The sequence below is a fragment of the Phyllobates terribilis genome, unplaced genomic scaffold (assembly GCF_046119375.1).
Source record: "Phyllobates terribilis strain yellow unplaced genomic scaffold, ASM4611937v1 Scaffold_2__4_contigs__length_985480577, whole genome shotgun sequence".
Classification (NCBI taxonomy): domain Eukaryota; kingdom Metazoa; phylum Chordata; class Amphibia; order Anura; family Dendrobatidae; genus Phyllobates; species Phyllobates terribilis.
Genome location: NW_027362762.1, coordinates 560,779,939 through 560,798,655, shown reverse-complemented (window position 1 = coordinate 560,798,655; position 18,717 = coordinate 560,779,939).

Here is an 18,717-nt window from a genome sequence, read left to right as displayed (position 1 = left end):
TTGCCCTATCTGAAAGTCTGATAAACGCCGGAAAAATGACTAAGTCGAAGAAAAAAATTTTTTCAACTTTTTTCTATTTTACCCCCGTGGGATATATATTCTACCCACACACATTTGGAACTCTCCTGGGGTACCCTCACACATATTATTCCCTCATTTAGTGGATATTTTCACAAAATAGTGAAATTTTCAAAAATCCCGAAAAATGGCTGAAAACGACTAAATATCAAGGACTCATTGGGTGAATCGCTCTGGAACTGAAATCGGAATGCTCACTGACATTTGCCCTATCTGAAAGTCTGATAAACGCCGGAAAAATGACTAAGTCGAAGAAAAAATTTTTTTCAACTTTTTTTAATTTTACCCCCGTGGGATATATATTCTACCCACACACATTTGGAACTCTCCTGGGGTACCCTCACACATATTATTCCCTCATTTAGTGGATATTTTCACAAAAAAGTGAAATTTTCAAAAATCCAGAAAATTGGCTGAAAACGACTAAATATTAAGGACTCATTGGGCAAATCGCTCTGGAACTGAAATCGGGACACTCACTGACATTTCCCCTATCTGAAAGTCTGATAAACGCCGGAAAAATGACTAAGTCCAAGAAAAAATTTTTTTCAACTTTTTTCAATTTTACCCCCGTGGGATATATATTCTACCCACACACATTTGGAACTCTCCAGGGGTTCACTCACACATATTATTCCCTCATTTAGAGGATATTGTCACAAAATAGTGAAATTTTCAAAAATCCCGAAAATTGGCTGAAAACGACTAAATATCAAGGACTCATTGGGCGAATCGCTCTGGAACTGAAATCTGAACGCTCACTGACATTTGCCCTATCTGAAAGTCTGATAAACGCCGGAAAAATGACTAAGTCCAAGAAAAATATGTTTTCAACTTTCTTCAATTTTACCCCCGTGGGATATATATTCTACCCACACACATTTGGAACCCTCCTGGGGTACCCTCACACATATTATTCCCTCATTTAGTGGATATTTTCACAAAAAAGTGAAATTTTCAAAAATCCAGAAAATTGGCTGAAAACGACTAAATATCAAGGACTCATTGGGCGAATCGCTCTTGAACTGAAATGGGAACGCTCACTGACATTTCCCCTATCTGAAAGTCTGATAAACGCCGGAAAAATGACTAAGTCCAAGAAAATTTTTTTTTCATCTTTTTTCAATTTTACCCCCGTGGGATATATATTCTACCCACACACATTTGGAACTCTCCTGGGGTACCCTCACACATATTATTCCCTCATTTAGTGGATATTTTCACAAAAAAGTGAAATTTTCAAAAATCCAGAAAATTGGCTAAAAACGACTAAATATCAAGGACTCATTAGGCGAAACGCTCTGGAACTGAAATCGGAATGCTCACAGACATTTGCCCTATCTGAAAGTCTGATAAACGCCGGAAAAATGACTAAGTCCAAAAAAAATTTTTTTTCAACTTTCTTCAATTTTACCCCCGTGGGATATATATTCTACCCACACACATTTGCAACTCTCCTGGGGTACCCTCACACATATTATTCCCTCATTTAGTGGATATTTTCACAAAAAAGTGAAATTTTCAAAAATCCAGAAAATTGGCTGAAAACGACTAAATATTATGGACTCATTGGGCAAATCGCTCTGGAACTGAAATCGGAACACTCACTGACATTTCCCCTTTCTGAAAGTCTGATAAACGCCGGAAAAATGACTAAGTCCAAGAAAAAATTTTTTTCAACTTTTTTCAATTTTACCCCCGCGGGATATATATTCTACCCACACACATTTGGAACCCTCCTGGGGTACCCTCACACATATTATTCCCTCATTTAGTGGATATTTTCACAAAATAGTGAAATTTTCAAAAATCCAGAAAATTGGCTGAAAACGACTAAATATCAACGACTCATTGGGCGAATCGCTCTGGAACTGAAATCGGAACGCTCACTCACATTTCCCCTATCTGAAAGTCTGATAAACGCCGGAAAAATGACTAAGTCCAAGAAAAAAATGTTTTCAACTTTCTTCAATTTTACCCCCGTGGGATATATATTCTACCCACACACATTTGGAACTCTCCTGGGGTACCCTCACACATATTATTCCCTCATTTAGTGGATATTTTCACAAAAAAGTGAAATTTTCCAAAATCCAGAAAATTGGCTGAAAACGACTAAATATTAAGGACTCATTGGGCAAATCGCTCTGGAACTGAAATCGGAACGCTCACTGACATTTCCCATATCTGAAAGTCTGATAAACGCCGGAAAAATGACTAAGTCCAAAAAAAAATTTTTTTCAACTTTCTTCAATTTTACCCCCGTGGGATATATATTCTACCCACACACATTTGGAACTCTCCTGGGGTACCCTCACACATATTATTCCCTCATTTAGTGGATATTTTCACAATAAAGTGAAATTTTCAAAAATCCAGAAAATTGGCTGAAAACGACTAAATATTAAGGACTCATTGGGCAAATCGCTCTGGAACTGAAATCGGAACGCTCACTGACATTTCCCCTATCTGAAAGTCTGATAAACGCTGGAAAAATGACTAAGTCGAAGAAAAAAATTTTTTCAACTTTTTTCTATTTTACCCCCGTGGGATATATATTCTACCCACACACATTTGGAACTCTCCTGGGGTACCTTCACACATATTATTCCCTCATTTAGTGGATATTTTCACAAAAAAATGAAATTTTCAAAAATCCCGAAAATTGGCTAAAAACGACTAAATATCAAGGACTCATTAGGCGAATCGCTCTGGAACTGAAATCGGAATGCTCACTGACATTTGCCCTATCTGAAAGTCTGATAAACGCCAGAAAAATGACTAAGTCGAAGAAAAAAATTTTTTCAACTTTTTTCTATTTTACCCCTGTGGGATATATATTCTACCCACACACATTTGGAACTCTCCTGGGGTACCCTCACACATATTATTCCCTCATTTAGTGGATATTTTCACAAAAAAGTGAAATTTTCAAAAATCCAGAAAATTGGCTGAAAACGACTAAATATCAACGACTCATTGGGCGAATCGCTCTGGAACTGAAATCGGAATGCTCACTCACATTTCCCCTATCTGAAAGTCTGATAAACGCTGGAAAAATGACTAAGTCGAAGAAAAAAATTTTTTCAACTTTTTTCTATTTTACCCCCGTGGGATATATATTATACCCACACACATTTGGAACTCTCCTGGGGTACCTTCACACATATTATTCCCTCATTTAGTGGATATTTTCACAAAAAAGTGAAATTTTCAAAAATCCCGAAAATTGGCTAAAAACGACTAAATATCAAGGACTCATTAGTCGAATCGCTCTGGAACTGAAATCGGAATGCTCACTGACATTTGCCCTATCTGAAAGTCTGATAAACGCCGGAAAAATGACTAAGTCGAAGAAAAAAATTTTTTCAACTTTTTTCTATTTTACCCCTGTGGGATATATATTCTACCCACACACATTTGGAACTCTCCTGGGGTACCCTCACACATATTATTCCCTCATTTAGTGGATATTTTCACAAAAAAGTGAAATTTTCAAAAATCCAGAAAATTGGCTGAAAACGACTAAATATTAAGGACTCATTGGGCAAATCGCTCTGGAACTGAAATCGGAATGCTCACTGACATTTCCCCTATCTGAAAGTCTGATAAACGCCGGAAAAATGACTAAGTCCAAGAAAATTTTTTTTTCAACTTTTTTCAATTTTACCCCCGTGGGATATATATTCTACCCACACACATTTGGAACCCTCCTGGGGTACCCTCACACATATTATTCCCTCATTTAGTGGATATTTTCACAAAATAGTGAAATTTTCAAAAATCCCGAAAAATGGCTGAAAACGACTAAATATCAAGGACTCATTGGGCGAATCGCTCTGGAACTGAAATCGGAATGCTCACTGACATTTGCCCTATCTGAAAGTCTGATAAACGCCGGAAAAATGACTAAGTCCAAGAAAAAAATTTTTTAAACTTTTTTCAATTTTACCCCCGTGGGATATATATTCTACCCACACACATTTGGAACTCTCCTGGGGTACCCTCACACATATTATTTCCTCATTTAGTGGATATTTTAACAAAAAAGTGAAATTTTCAAAAATCCAGAAAATTGGCTGAAAACGACTAAATATTAAGGACTCATTGGGCAAATCGCTCTGGAACTGAAATCGGGATGCTCACTGACATTTCCCCTATCTGAAAGTCTGATAAACGCCAGAAAAATGACTAAGTCCAAGAAAAAAATGTTTTCAACTTTTTTCAATTTTACCTCCGTGGGATATATATTATACCCACACACATTTGGAACTCTCCTGGGGTACCCTCACACATATTATTCCCTCATTTAGTGGATATTTTCACAAAAAAAGTGAAATTTTCAAAAATCCAGAAAATTGGCTGAAAGCGACTAAATATCAAGGACTCATTGGGCGAATCACTCTGGAGCTGAAATCGGAATGCTCACTGACAGTTGCCCTATCTGAAAGTCTGATAAACGCCGGAAAAATTACTAACTCCAAAAAAAAATTTTTTCAAGTTTTTTCAATTTTACCCCCGTGGGATATATATTCTACCCACACACATTTGGAACTCTCCTGGGGTACCCTCACATATATTATTCCCTCATTTAGTGGATATTTTCACAAAAAAAGTGAAATTTTCAAAAATCCAGAAAATTGGCTGAAAACGACTAAATATTAAGGACTCATTGGGCAAATCGCTCTGGAACTGAAATCGGGATGCTCACTGACATTTCCCCTATCTGAAAGTCTGATAAACGCCGGAAAAATGACTAAGTCCAAAAAAAATTTTTTTTCAACTTTCTTCAATTTTACCCCCGTTGGATATATATTCTACCCACACACATTTGGAACTCTCCTGGGGTACCCTCACACATATTATTCCCTCATTTAGTGGATATTTTCACAAAAAAGTGAAATTTTCAAAAATCCATAAAATTGGGTGAAAACGACTAAATATCAAGGACTCATTGGGCGAATCGCTCTGGAACTGAAATCGAAATGCTCACAGACATTTGCCCTATCTGAAAGTCTGATAAACGCCAGAAAAATGACTAAGTCCAAGAAAAAAATGTTTTCAACCTTTTTCAATTTTACCCCCGTGGGATATATATTCTACCCACACACATTTGGAACCCTCCTGGGGTACCCTCACACATATTATTCCCTCATTTAGTGGATATTTTCACAAAAAAGTGAAATTTTCAAAAAATCCAGAAAATTGGCTGAAAACGACTAAATATCAATTACTCATTGGGCGAATCGCTCTGGAACTGAAATAAGAATGCTCACTGACATTTCCCCTATCTGAAAGTCTGATAAACGCCGTAAAAATGACTAAGTCCAAGAAAAAAATGTTTTCAACTTTTTTAAATTTTACCTCCGTGGGATATATATTATACCCACACACATTTGGAACTCTCCAGGGGTACCCTCACACATATTATTCCCTCATTTAGTGGATATTTTCACAAAAAAAGTGAAATTTTCAAAAATCCAGAAAATTGGCTGAAAGCGACTAAATATCAAGGACTCATTGGGCGAATCACTCTGGAACTGAAATCGGAACGCTCACTGACAGTTGCCCTATCTGAAAGTCTGATAAACGCCGGAAAAATGACTAAGTCCAAAAAAATTTTTTTTCAACTTTCTTCAATTTTACCCCCGTGGGATATATATTCTACCCACACACATTTGGAACTCTCTTGGGGTACCCTCACACATATTATTCCCTCATTTAGTGGATATTTTCACAAAAAAAGTGAAATTTTTAAAAAACCAGAAAATTGGCTGAAAGCGACTAAATATCAAGGACTCATTGGGCGAAAAAACTCTGGAACTGAAATCGGAACGCTCACTGACAGTTGCCCTATCTGAAAGTCTGATAAACGCCGGAAAAATGACTAAGTCCAAAAAAATTTTTTTTCAACTTTCTTCAATTTTACCCCCGTGGGATATATATTCTACCCACACACATTTGGAACTCTCTTGGGGTACCCTCACACATATTATTCCCTCATTTAGTGGATATTTTCACAAAAAAAGTGAAAATTTCAAAAATCCAGAAAATTGGCTGAAAACGACTAAATATTAAGGACTCATTGGGCAAATCGCTCTGGAACTGAAATCGGAATGCTCACTGACATTTCCCCTATCTGAAAGTCTGATAGACGCCGGAAAAATGACTCAGTCCAAGAAAAAAATTTTTTCAACTTTTCTCAATTTTACCCCCGCTGGATATATATTTTACCCACACACATTTAGAATTCTCCTGGGGTACCCTCACACATATTATTCCCTCATTTAGTGGATATTTTCACAAAAAAGTGAAATTTTCAAAAATCCAGGAAATTGGCTGAAAACGACTAAATATCAAGGACTCATTGGGCGAATCGCTCTGGAACTGAAATCGGAACGCTCACTGACATTTCCCTATCTGAAAGTCTGATAAACGCCGGAAAAATGACTAAGTCAAAAAAAAATTTTTTTTCAACTTTTCTCAATTTTACCCCCGTGGGATATATATTCTACCCACACACTTTTGGAAATCTCCTGGGGTACCCTCACACATATTGTTCCCTCATTTAGTGGATATTTTCACAAAAAAGTGAAATTTTCAAAAATCCAGAAAATTGGCTGAAAACGACTAAATATTAAGGACTTATTGGGCAAATCGCTCTGGAACTGAAATCGGAATGCTCACTGACATTTGCCATATCTGAAAGTCTGATAAACGCCGGAAAAATGACTGAGTCAAAAAATAAATTTTTTTCAACTTTTCTCAATTTTATCCCCGTGGGATATATATTCTACCCACACACATTTGGAACTCTCCTGGGGTACCCTCATACATATTATTCCCTCATTTAGTGGATATTTTCACAAAAAAGTGAAATTTTCAAAAATCCAGAAAATTGGCTAAAAACGACTAAATATCTATGACTCATTAGGCGAATCGCTCTGGAACTGAAATCGGAATGCTCACAGACATTTGCCCTATCTGAAAGTCTGATAAACGCCGGAAAAATTACTAAGTCCAAGAAAAAATTTTTTTTCAACTTTTTTCAATTTTACCCCCGTGGGATATATATTCTACCCACACACATTTGGAACTCTCCTGGGGTACCCTCACACATATTATTCCCTCATTTAGTGGATATTTTCACAAAAAAGTGAAATTTTCAAAAATCCAGAAAATTGGCTAAAAACGACTAAATATCAAGGACTCATTAGGCGAATCGCTCTGGAACTGAAATCGGAATGCTCACAGACATTTGTCCTATATGAAAGTCTGATAAACGCCGGAAAAATGACTAAGTCCAAAAAAATTTTTTTTCAACTTTCTTCAATTTTACCCCCGTGGGATATATATTCTACCCACACACATTTGGAACTCTCTTGGGGTACCCTCACACATATTATTCCCTCATTTAGTGGATATTTTCACAAAAAAGTGAAATTTTCAAAAATCCAGAAAATTGGCTGAAAACGACTAAATATTAAGGACTCATTGGGCAAATCGCTCTGGAACTGAAATCGGAATGCTCACTGACATTTCCCCTATCTGAAAGTCTGATAAACGCCCGAAAAATGACTAAGTCCAAGAAAAAATTTTTTTCAACTTTTTTCAATTTTACCCCCGTGGGATATATATTCTACCCACACACATTTGGAACCCTCCTGGGGTACCCTCACATATATTATTCCCTCATTTAGTGGATATTTTCACAAAAAAAGTGAAATTTTCAAAAATCCAGAAAATTGGCTGAAAATGACTAAATATTAAGGACTCATTGGGCAAATCTCTCTGGAACTGAAATCGGGACGCTCACTGACATTTCCCCTATCTGAAAGTCTGATATACGCCGGAAAAATGACTAAGTCTAAAAAAAAATTTTTTCAACTTTTTTTAATTTTACCCCCGTGGGATATATATTCAACCCACACACATTTGGAACTCTCCTGGGGTACCCTCACACATATTATTCCCTCATTTAGTGGATATTTTCACAAAAAAGTGAAATTTTCAAAAATCCAGAAAATTGGCTGAAAACGACTAAATATCAAGGACTCATTGGGCGAATCGCTCTGGAACTGAAATCAAAATGCTCACAGACATTTGCCCTATCTGAAAGTCTGATAAACGCCGGAAAAATGACTAAGTCCAAGAAAAAAAAGTTTTCAACTTTTTTCAATTTTACCCCCGTGGGATATATATTCTACCCACACACATTTGGAACCCTCCTGGGGTACCCTCACACATATTATTCCCTCATTTAGTGGATATTTTCACAAAAAAGTGAAATTTTCAAAAATCCAGAAAATTGGCTAAAAACGACTAAATATCAAGGACTCATTAGGCGAATCGCTCTGGAACTGAAATCGGAATGCTCACAGACATTTGTCCTATATGAAAGTCTGATAAACGCCGGAAAAATGACTAAGTCCAAAAAAATTTTTTTTCAACTTTCTTCAATTTTACCCCCGTGGGATATATATTCTACCCACACACATTTGGAACTCTCTTGGGGTACCCTCACACATATTATTCCCTCATTTAGTGGATATTTTCACAAAAAAGTGAAATTTTCAAAAATCCAGAAAATTGGCTGAAAACGACTAAATATTAAGGACTCATTGGGCAAATCGCTCTGGAACTGAAATCGGAACGCTCACTGACATTTCCCCTATCTGAAAGTCTGATAAACGCCCGAAAAATGACTAAGTCCAAGAAAAAATTTTTTTCAACTTTTTTCAATTTTACCCCCGTGGGATATATATTCAACCCACACACATTTGGAACTCTCCTGGGGTACCCTCACACATATTATTCCCTCATTTAGTGGATATTTTCACAAAAAAGTGAAATTTTCAAAAATCCAGAAAATTGGCTGAAAACGACTAAATATCAAGGACTCATTGGGCGAATCGCTCTGGAACTGAAATCGAAATGCTCACAGACATTTGCCCTATCTGAAAGTCTGATAAACGCCGGAAAAATGACTAAGTCCAAGAAAAAAATGTTTTCAACTTTTTTCAATTTTACCCCCGTGGGATATATATTCTACCCACACACATTTGGAACTCTCCTGGGGTACCCTCACACTTATTATTCCCTCATTTAGTGGATATTTTCACAAAAAAGTGAAATTTTCAAAAATCCAGAAAATTGACTGAAAACGACTAAATATCAAGGACTCATTGGGCGAATCGCTCTGGAACTGAAATCGAAATGCTCACAGACATTTGCCCTATCTGAAAGTCTGATAAACGCCGGAAAAATGACTAAGTCCAAGAAAAAAATGTTTTCAACTTTTTTCAATTTTACCCCCGTGGGATATATATTCTACCCACACACATTTGGAACCCTCCTGGGGAACCCTCACACATATTATTCCCTCATTTAGTGGATATTTTCACAAAAAAGTGAAATTTTCAAAAAATCCAGAAAATTGGCTGAAAACGACTAAATATCAATTACTCATTGGGCGAATCGCTCTGGAACTGAAATAAGAATGCTCACTGACATTTCCCCTATCTGAAAGTCTGATAAACGCCGGAAAAATGACTAAGTCCAAGAAAAAAATGTTTTCAACTTTTTTCAATTTTACCCCCGTGGGATATATATTATACCCACACACATTTGGAACTCTCCTGGGGTACCCTCACACATATTATTCCCTCATTTAGTGGATATTTTCACAAAAAAAGTGAAATTTTCAAAAATCCAGAAAATTGGCTGAAAGCGACTAAATATCAAGGACTCATTGGGCGAATCACTCTGGAACTGAAATCGGAACGCTCACTGACAGTTGCCCTATCTGAAAGTCTGATAAACGCCGGAAAAATTACTAAGTCCAAGAAAAAATTTTTTTCAACTTTTTTCAATTTTACCCCCGTGGGATATATATTCTACCCACACACATTTGGAAATCTCCTGGGGTACCCTCACACATATTATTCCCTCATTTAGTGGATATTTTCACAAAAAAGTGAAATTTTCAAAAATCCAGAAAATTGGCTAAAAACGAATAAATATCTATGACTCATTAGGCGAATCGCTCTGGAACTGAAATCGGAATGCTCACAGACATTTGCCCTATCTGAAAGTCTGATAAACGCCGGAAAAATGACTAAGTACAAAAAAAATTTTTTTCAACTTTCTTCAATTTTACCCCCGTGGGATATATATTCTACCCACACACATTTGGAACTCTCTTGGGGTACCCTCACACATATTATTCCCTCATTTAGTGGATATTTTCACAAAAAAGTGAAATTTTCAAAAATCCAGAAAATTGGCTAAAAACGACTAAATATCTATGACTCATTAGGCGAATCGCTCTGGAACTGAAATCGGAATGCTCACAGACATTTGCCCTATCTGAAAGTCTGATAAACGCCGGAAAAATGACTAAGTACAAAAAAAATTTTTTTTCAACTTTCTTCAATTTTACCCCCGTGGGATATATATTCTACCCACACACATTTGGAACTCTCCTGGGGTACCCTCACACATATTATTCCCTCATTTAGTGGATATTTTCACAAAAAAGTGAAATTTTCAAAAATCCAGAAAATTGGCTGAAAACGACTAAATATCAAGGACTCATTGGGCGAATCGCTCTGGAACTGAAATCGAAATGCTCACAGACATTTGCCCTATCTGAAAGTCTGATAAACGCCGTAAAAATGACTAAGTCCAAGAAAAAAATGTTTTCAACTTTTTTCAATTTTACCCCCGTGGGATATATATTCTACCCACACACATTTGGAACCCTCCTGGGGTACCCTCACACATATTATTCCCTCATTTAGTGGATATTTTCACAAAAAAGTGAAATTTTCAAAAAATCCAGAAAATTGGCTGAAAACGACTAAATATCAATTACTCATTGGGCGAATCGCTCTGGAACTGAAATAAGAATGCTCACTGACATTTCCCCTATCTGAAAGTCTGATAAACGCTGGAAAAATGACTAAGTCCAAGAAAAAAATGTTTTCAACTTTTTTCAATTTTACCCCCGTGGGATATATATTATACCCACACACATTTGGAACTCTCCTGGGGTACCCTCACACATATTATTCCCTCATTTAGTGGATATTTTGACAAAAAAGTGAAATTTTCAAAAATCCAGAAAATTGGCTGAAAACGACTAAATATCAAGGACTCATTGGGCGAATCGCTCTGGAACTGAAATCGAAATGCTCACAGACATTTGCCCTATCTGAAAGTCTGATAAACGCCGGAAAAATGACTAAGTCCAAGAAAAAAATGTTTTCAACTTTTTTCAATTTTACCCCCGTGGGATATATATTCTACCCACACACATTTGGGAACCCTCCTGGGGTACCCTCACACATATTATTCCCTCATTTAGTGGATATTTTCACAAAAAAGTGAAATTTTCAAAAATCCAGAAAATTGGCTAAAAACGACTAAATATCAAGGACTCATTAGGCGAATCGCTCTGGAACTGAAATCGGAATGCTCACAGACATTTGTCCTATATGAAAGTCTGATAAACGCCGGAAAAATGACTAAGTCCAAAAAAATTTTTTTTCAACTTTCTTCAATTTTACCCCCGTGGGATATATATTCTACCCACACACATTTGGAACTCTCTTGGGGTACCCTCACACATATTATTCCCTCATTTAGTGGATATTTTCACAAAAAAGTGAAATTTTCAAAAATCCAGAAAATTGGCTGAAAACGACTAAATATTAAGGACTCATTGGGCAAATCGCTCTGGAACTGAAATCGGAACGCTCACTGACATTTCCCCTATCTGAAAGTCTGATAAACGCCCGAAAAATGACTAAGTCCAAGAAAAATTTTTTTTCAACTTTTTTCAATTTTACCCCCGTGGGATATATATTCAACCCACACACATTTGGAACTCTCCTGGGGTACCCTCACACATATTATTCCCTCATTTAGTGGATATTTTCACAAAAAAGTGAAATTTTCAAAAATCCAGAAAATTGGCTGAAAACGACTAAATATCAAGGACTCATTGGGCGAATCGCTCTGGAACTGAAATCGAAATGCTCACAGACATTTGCCCTATCTGAAAGTCTGATAAACGCCGGAAAAATGACTAAGTCCAAGAAAAAAATGTTTTCAACTTTTTTCAATTTTACCCCCGTGGGATATATATTATACCCACACACATTTGGAACTCTCCTGGGGTACCCTCACACATATTATTCCCTCATTTAGTGGATATTTTCACAAAAAAAGTGAAATTTTCAAAAATCCAGAAAATTGGCTGAAAGCGACTAAATATCAAGGACTCATTGGGCGAATCACTCTGGAACTGAAATCAGAACGCTCACTGACAGTTGCCCTATCTGAAAGTCTGATAAACGCCGGAAAAATTACTAAGTCCAAGAAAAAAATTTTTTCAACTTTTTTCAATTTTACCCCCGTGGGATATATATTCTACCCACACACATTTGGAAATCTCCTGGGGTACCCTCACACATATTATTCCCTCATTTAGTGGATATTTTCACAAAAAAGTGAAATTTTCAAAAATCCAGAAAATTGGCTAAAAACGACTAAATATCTATGACTCATTAGGCGAATCGCTCTGGAACTGAAATCGGAATGCTCACAGACATTTGCCCTATCTGAAAGTCTGATAAACGCCGGAAAAATGACTAAGTACAAAAAAAATTTTTTTCAACTTTCTTCAATTTTACCCCCGTGGGATATATATTCTACCCACACACATTTGGAACTCTCTTGGGGTACCCTCACACATATTATTCCCTCATTTAGTGGATATTTTCACAAAAAAGTGAAATTTTCAAAAATCCAGAAAATTGGCTAAAAACGACTAAATATCTATGACTCATTAGGCGAATCGCTCTGGAACTGAAATCGGAATGCTCACAGACATTTGCCCTATCTGAAAGTCTGATAAACGCCGGAAAAATGACTAAGTACAAAAAAAATTTTTTTTCAACTTTCTTCAATTTTACCCCCGTGGGATATATATTCTACCCACACACATTTGGAACTCTCCTGGGGTACCCTCACACATATTATTCCCTCATTTAGTGGATATTTTCACAAAAAAGTGAAATTTTCAAAAATCCAGAAAATTGGCTGAAAACGACTAAATATCAAGGACTCATTGGGCGAATCGCTCTGGAACTGAAATCGAAATGCTCACAGACATTTGCCCTATCTGAAAGTCTGATAAACGCCGTAAAAATGACTAAGTCCAAGAAAAAAATGTTTTCAACTTTTTTCAATTTTACCCCCGTGGGATATATATTCTACCCACACACATTTGGAACCCTCCTGGGGTACCCTCACACATATTATTCCCTCATTTAGTGGATATTTTCACAAAAAAGTGAAATTTTCAAAAAATCCAGAAAATTGGCTGAAAACGACTAAATATCAATTACTCATTGGGCGAATCGCTCTGGAACTGAAATAAGAATGCTCACTGACATTTCCCCTATCTGAAAGTCTGATAAACGCTGGAAAAATGACTAAGTCCAAGAAAAAAATGTTTTCAACTTTTTTCAATTTTACCCCCGTGGGATATATATTATACCCACACACATTTGGAACTCTCCTGGGGTACCCTCACACATATTATTCCCTCATTTAGTGGATATTTTCACAAAAAAAGTGAAATTTTCAAAAATCCAGAAAATTGGCTGAAAGCGACTAAATATCAAGGACTCATTGGGCGAATCACTCTGGAACTGAAATCGGAACGCTCACTGACAGTTGCCCTATCTGAAAGTCTGATAAACGCCGGAAAAATTACTAAGTCCAAGAAAAAAATTTTTTCAACTTTTTTCAATTTTACCCCCGTGGGATATATATTCTACCCACACACATTTGGAAATCTCCTGGGGTACCCTCACACATATTATTCCCTCATTTAGTGGATATTTTCACAAAAAAGTGAAATTTTCAAAAATCCAGAAAATTGGCTAAAAACGACTAAATATCAAGGACTCATTAGGCAAATCGCTCTGGAACTGAAATCGGAATGCTCACAGACATTTGCCCTATCTGAAAGTCTGATAAACGCCGGAAAAATGACTAAGTCCAAAAAAATTTTTTTTTCAACTTTCTTCAATTTTACCCCCGTGGGATATATATTCTACCCACACACATTTGCAACTCTCCTGGGGTACCCTCACACATATTATTCCCTCATTTAGTGGATATTTTCACAAAAAAGTGAAATTTTCAAAAATCCAGAAAATTGGCTGAAAACGACTAAATATTAAGGACTCATTGGGCAAATCGCTCTGGAACTGAAATCGGAACGCTCACTGACATTTCCCCTATATGAAAGTCTGATAAACGCCGGAAAAATGACTAAGTCCAAGAAAAAATTTTTTTCAACTTTTTTCAATTTTACCCCCGTGGGATATATATTCTACCCACACACATTTGGAACCCTCCTGGTGTACCCTCACATATATTATTCCCTCATTTAGTGGATATTTTCACAAAAAAGTGAAATTTTCAAAAATCCAGAAAATTGGCTGAAAATGACTAAATATTAAGGACTCATTGGGCAAATCTCTCTGGAACTGAAATCGGGACGCTCACTGACATTTCCCCTATCTGAAAGTCTGATAAACGCCGGAAAAATGACTAAGTCCAAAAAAAATTTTTTTTCAACTTTCTTCAATTTTACCCCCGTGGGATATATATTCTACCCACACACATTTGGAACTCTCCTGGGGTACCCTCACACATATTATTCCCTCATTTAGTGGATATTTTCACAAAAAAGTGAAATTTTCAAAAATCCAGAAAATTGGCTGAAAACGACTAAATATCAAGGACTCATTGGGCGAATCGCTCTGGAACTGAAATCGAAATGCTCACAGACATTTGCCCTATCTGAAAGTCTGATAAACGCCGGAAAAATGACTAAGTCCAAGAAAAAAATGTTTTCAACTTTTTTCAATTTTACCCCCGTGGGATATATATTCTACCCACACACATTTGGAACCCTCCTGGGGTACCCTCACACATATTATTCCCTCATTTAGTGGATATTTTCACAAAAAAGTGACATTTTCAAAAAATCCAGAAAATTGGCTGAAAACGACTAAATATCAATTACTCATTGGGCGAATCGCTCTGGAACTGAAATAAGAATGCTCACTGACATTTCCCCTATCTGAAAGTCTGATAAACGCTGGAAAAATGACTAAGTCCAAGAAAAAAATGTTTTCAACTTTTTTCAATTTTACCCCCGTGGGATATATATTATACCCACACACATTTGGAACTCTCCTGGGGTACCCTCACACATATTATTCCCTCATTTAGTGGATATTTTCACAAAAAAGTGAAATTTTCAAAAAATCCAGAAAATTGGCTGAAAACGACTAAATATCAATTACTCATTGGGCGAATCGCTCTGGAACTGAAATAAGAATGCTCACTGACATTTCCCCTATCTGAAAGTCTGATAAACGCCGGAAAAATGACTAAGTCCAAGAAAAAAATGTTTTCAACTTTTTTCAATTTTACCCCCGTGGGATATATATTATACCCACACACATTTGGAACTCTCCTGGGGTACCCTCACACATATTATTCCCTCATTTAGTGGATATTTTCACAAAAAAAGTGAAATTTTCAAAAATCCAGAAAATTGGCTGAAAGCGACTAAATATCAAGGACTCATTGGGCGAATCACTCTGGAACTGAAATCAGAACGCTCACTGACAGTTGCCCTATCTGAAAGTCTGATAAACGCCGGAAAAATTACTAAGTCCAAGAAAAAAATTTTTTCAACTTTTTTCAATTTTACCCCCGTGGGATATATATTCTACCCACACACATTTGGAAATCTCCTGGGGTACCCTCACACATATTATTCCCTCATTTAGTGGATATTTTCACAAAAAAGTGAAATTTTCAAAAATCCAGAAAATTGGCTAAAAACGACTAAATATCTATGACTCATTAGGCGAATCGCTCTGGAACTGAAATCGGAATGCTCACAGACATTTGCCCTATCTGAAAGTCTGATAAACGCCGGAAAAATGACTAAGTACAAAAAAAATTTTTTTCAACTTTCTTCAATTTTACCCCCGTGGGATATATATTCTACCCACACACATTTGGAACTCTCTTGGGGTACCCTCACACATATTATTCCCTCATTTAGTGGATATTTTCACAAAAAAGTGAAATTTTCAAAAATCCAGAAAATTGGCTAAAAACGACTAAATATCAATGACTCATTAGGCGAATCGCTCTGGAACTGAAATCGGAATGCTCACAGACATTTGCCCTATCTGAAAGTCTGATAAACGCCGGAAAAATGACTAAGTACAAAAAAAATTTTTTTTCAACTTTCTTCAATTTTACCCCCGTGGGATATATATTCTACCCACACACATTTGGAACTCTCCTGGGGTACCCTCACACATATTATTCCCTCATTTAGTGGATATTTTCACAAAAAAGTGAAATTTTCAAAAATCCAGAAAATTGGCTGAAAACGACTAAATATCAAGGACTCATTGGGCGAATCGCTCTGGAACTGAAATCGAAATGCTCACAGACATTTGCCCTATCTGAAAGTCTGATAAACGCCGGAAAAATGACTAAGTCCAAGAAAAAAATGTTTTCAACTTTTTTCAATTTTACCCCCGTGGGATATATATTCTACCCACACACATTTGGAACCCTCCTGGGGTACCCTCACACATATTATTCCCTCATTTAGTGGATATTTTCACAAAAAAGTGACATTTTCAAAAAATCCAGAAAATTGGCTGAAAACGACTAAATATCAATTACTCATTGGGCGAATCGCTCTGGAACTGAAATAAGAATGCTCACTGACATTTCCCCTATCTGAAAGTCTGATAAACGCTGGAAAAATGACTAAGTCCAAGAAAAAAATGTTTTCAACTTTTTTCAATTTTACCCCCGTGGGATATATATTATACCCACACACATTTGGAACTCTCCTGGGGTACCCTCACACATATTATTCCCTCATTTAGTGGATATTTTCACAAAAAAAGTGAAATTTTCAAAAATCCAGAAAATTGGCTGAAAGCGACTAAATATCAAGGACTCATTGGGCGAATCACTCTGGAACTGAAATCGGAACGCTCACTGACAGTTGCCCTATCTGAAAGTCTGATAAACGCCGGAAAAATTACTAAGTCCAAGAAAAAAATTTTTTCAACTTTTTTCAATTTTACCCCCGTGGGATATATATTCTACCCACACACATTTGGAAATCTCCTGGGGTACCCTCACACATATTATTCCCTCATTTAGTGGATATTTTCACAAAAAAGTGAAATTTTCAAAAATCCAGAAAATTGCTAAAAACGACTAAATATCAAGGACTCATTAGGCGAATCGCTCTGGAACTGAAATCGGAATGCTCACAGACATTTGCCCTATCTGAAAGTCTGATAAACGCCGGAAAAATGACTAAGTACAAAAAAAATTTTTTTCAACTTTCTTCAATTTTACCCCCGTGGGATATATATTCTACCCACACACATTTGGAACTCTCTTGGGGTACCCTCACACATATTATTCCCTCATTTAGTGGATATTTTCACAAAAAAGTGAAATTTTCAAAAATCCAGAAAATTGGCTGAAAACGACTAAATATTAAGGACTCATTGGGCAAATCGCTCTGGAACTGAAATCGGAACGCTCACTGACATTTCCCCTATATGAAAGTCTGATAAACGCCGGAAAAATGACTAAGTCCAAGAAAAAAATTTTTTCAACTTTTTTCAATTTTACCCCCGTGGGATATATATTCTACCCACACACATTTGGAACCCTCCTGGGGTACCCTCACATATATTATTCCCTCATTTAGTGGATATTTTCACAAAAAAGTGAAATTTTCAAAAATCCAGAAAATTGGCTGAAAATGACTAAATATTAAGGACTCATTGGGCAAATCTCTCTGGAACTGAAATCGGGACGCTCACTGACATTTCCCCTATCTGAAAGTCTGATATACGCCGGAAAAATGACTAAGTCCAAAAAAAAATTTTTTTCAACTTTTTTTAATTTTACCCCCGTGGGATATATATTCTACCCACACACATTTGGAACTCTCCTGGGGTACCCTCACACATATTATTCCCTCATTTAGTGGATATTTTCACAAAAAAGTGAAATTTTCAAAAATCCAGAAAATTGGCTGAAAACGACTAAATATCAAGGACTCATTGGGCGAATCGCTCTGGAACTGAAATCGAAACGCTCACAGACATTTGCCCTATCTGAAAGTCTGATAAACGCCGGAAAAATGACTAACTCCAAAAAAAAATTTTTTCAACTTTTTTCAATTTTACCCCCGTGGGATATATATTCTACCCACACACATTTGGAACTCTCCTGGGGTACCCTCACACATATTATTCCCTCATTTAGTGGATATTTTCACAAAAAAGTGAAATTTTCAAAAATCCAGAAAATTGGCTGAAAACGACTAAATATCAAGGACTCTTTGGGAGAATTGCTCTGGAACTGAAATCGGAACGCTCACTGACATTTCCCCTATCTGAAAGTCTGATAAACGCCGGAAAAATGACTAAGTCCAAGAAAAAATTTTTTTCAACTTTTTTCAATTTTACCCCCGTGGGATATATA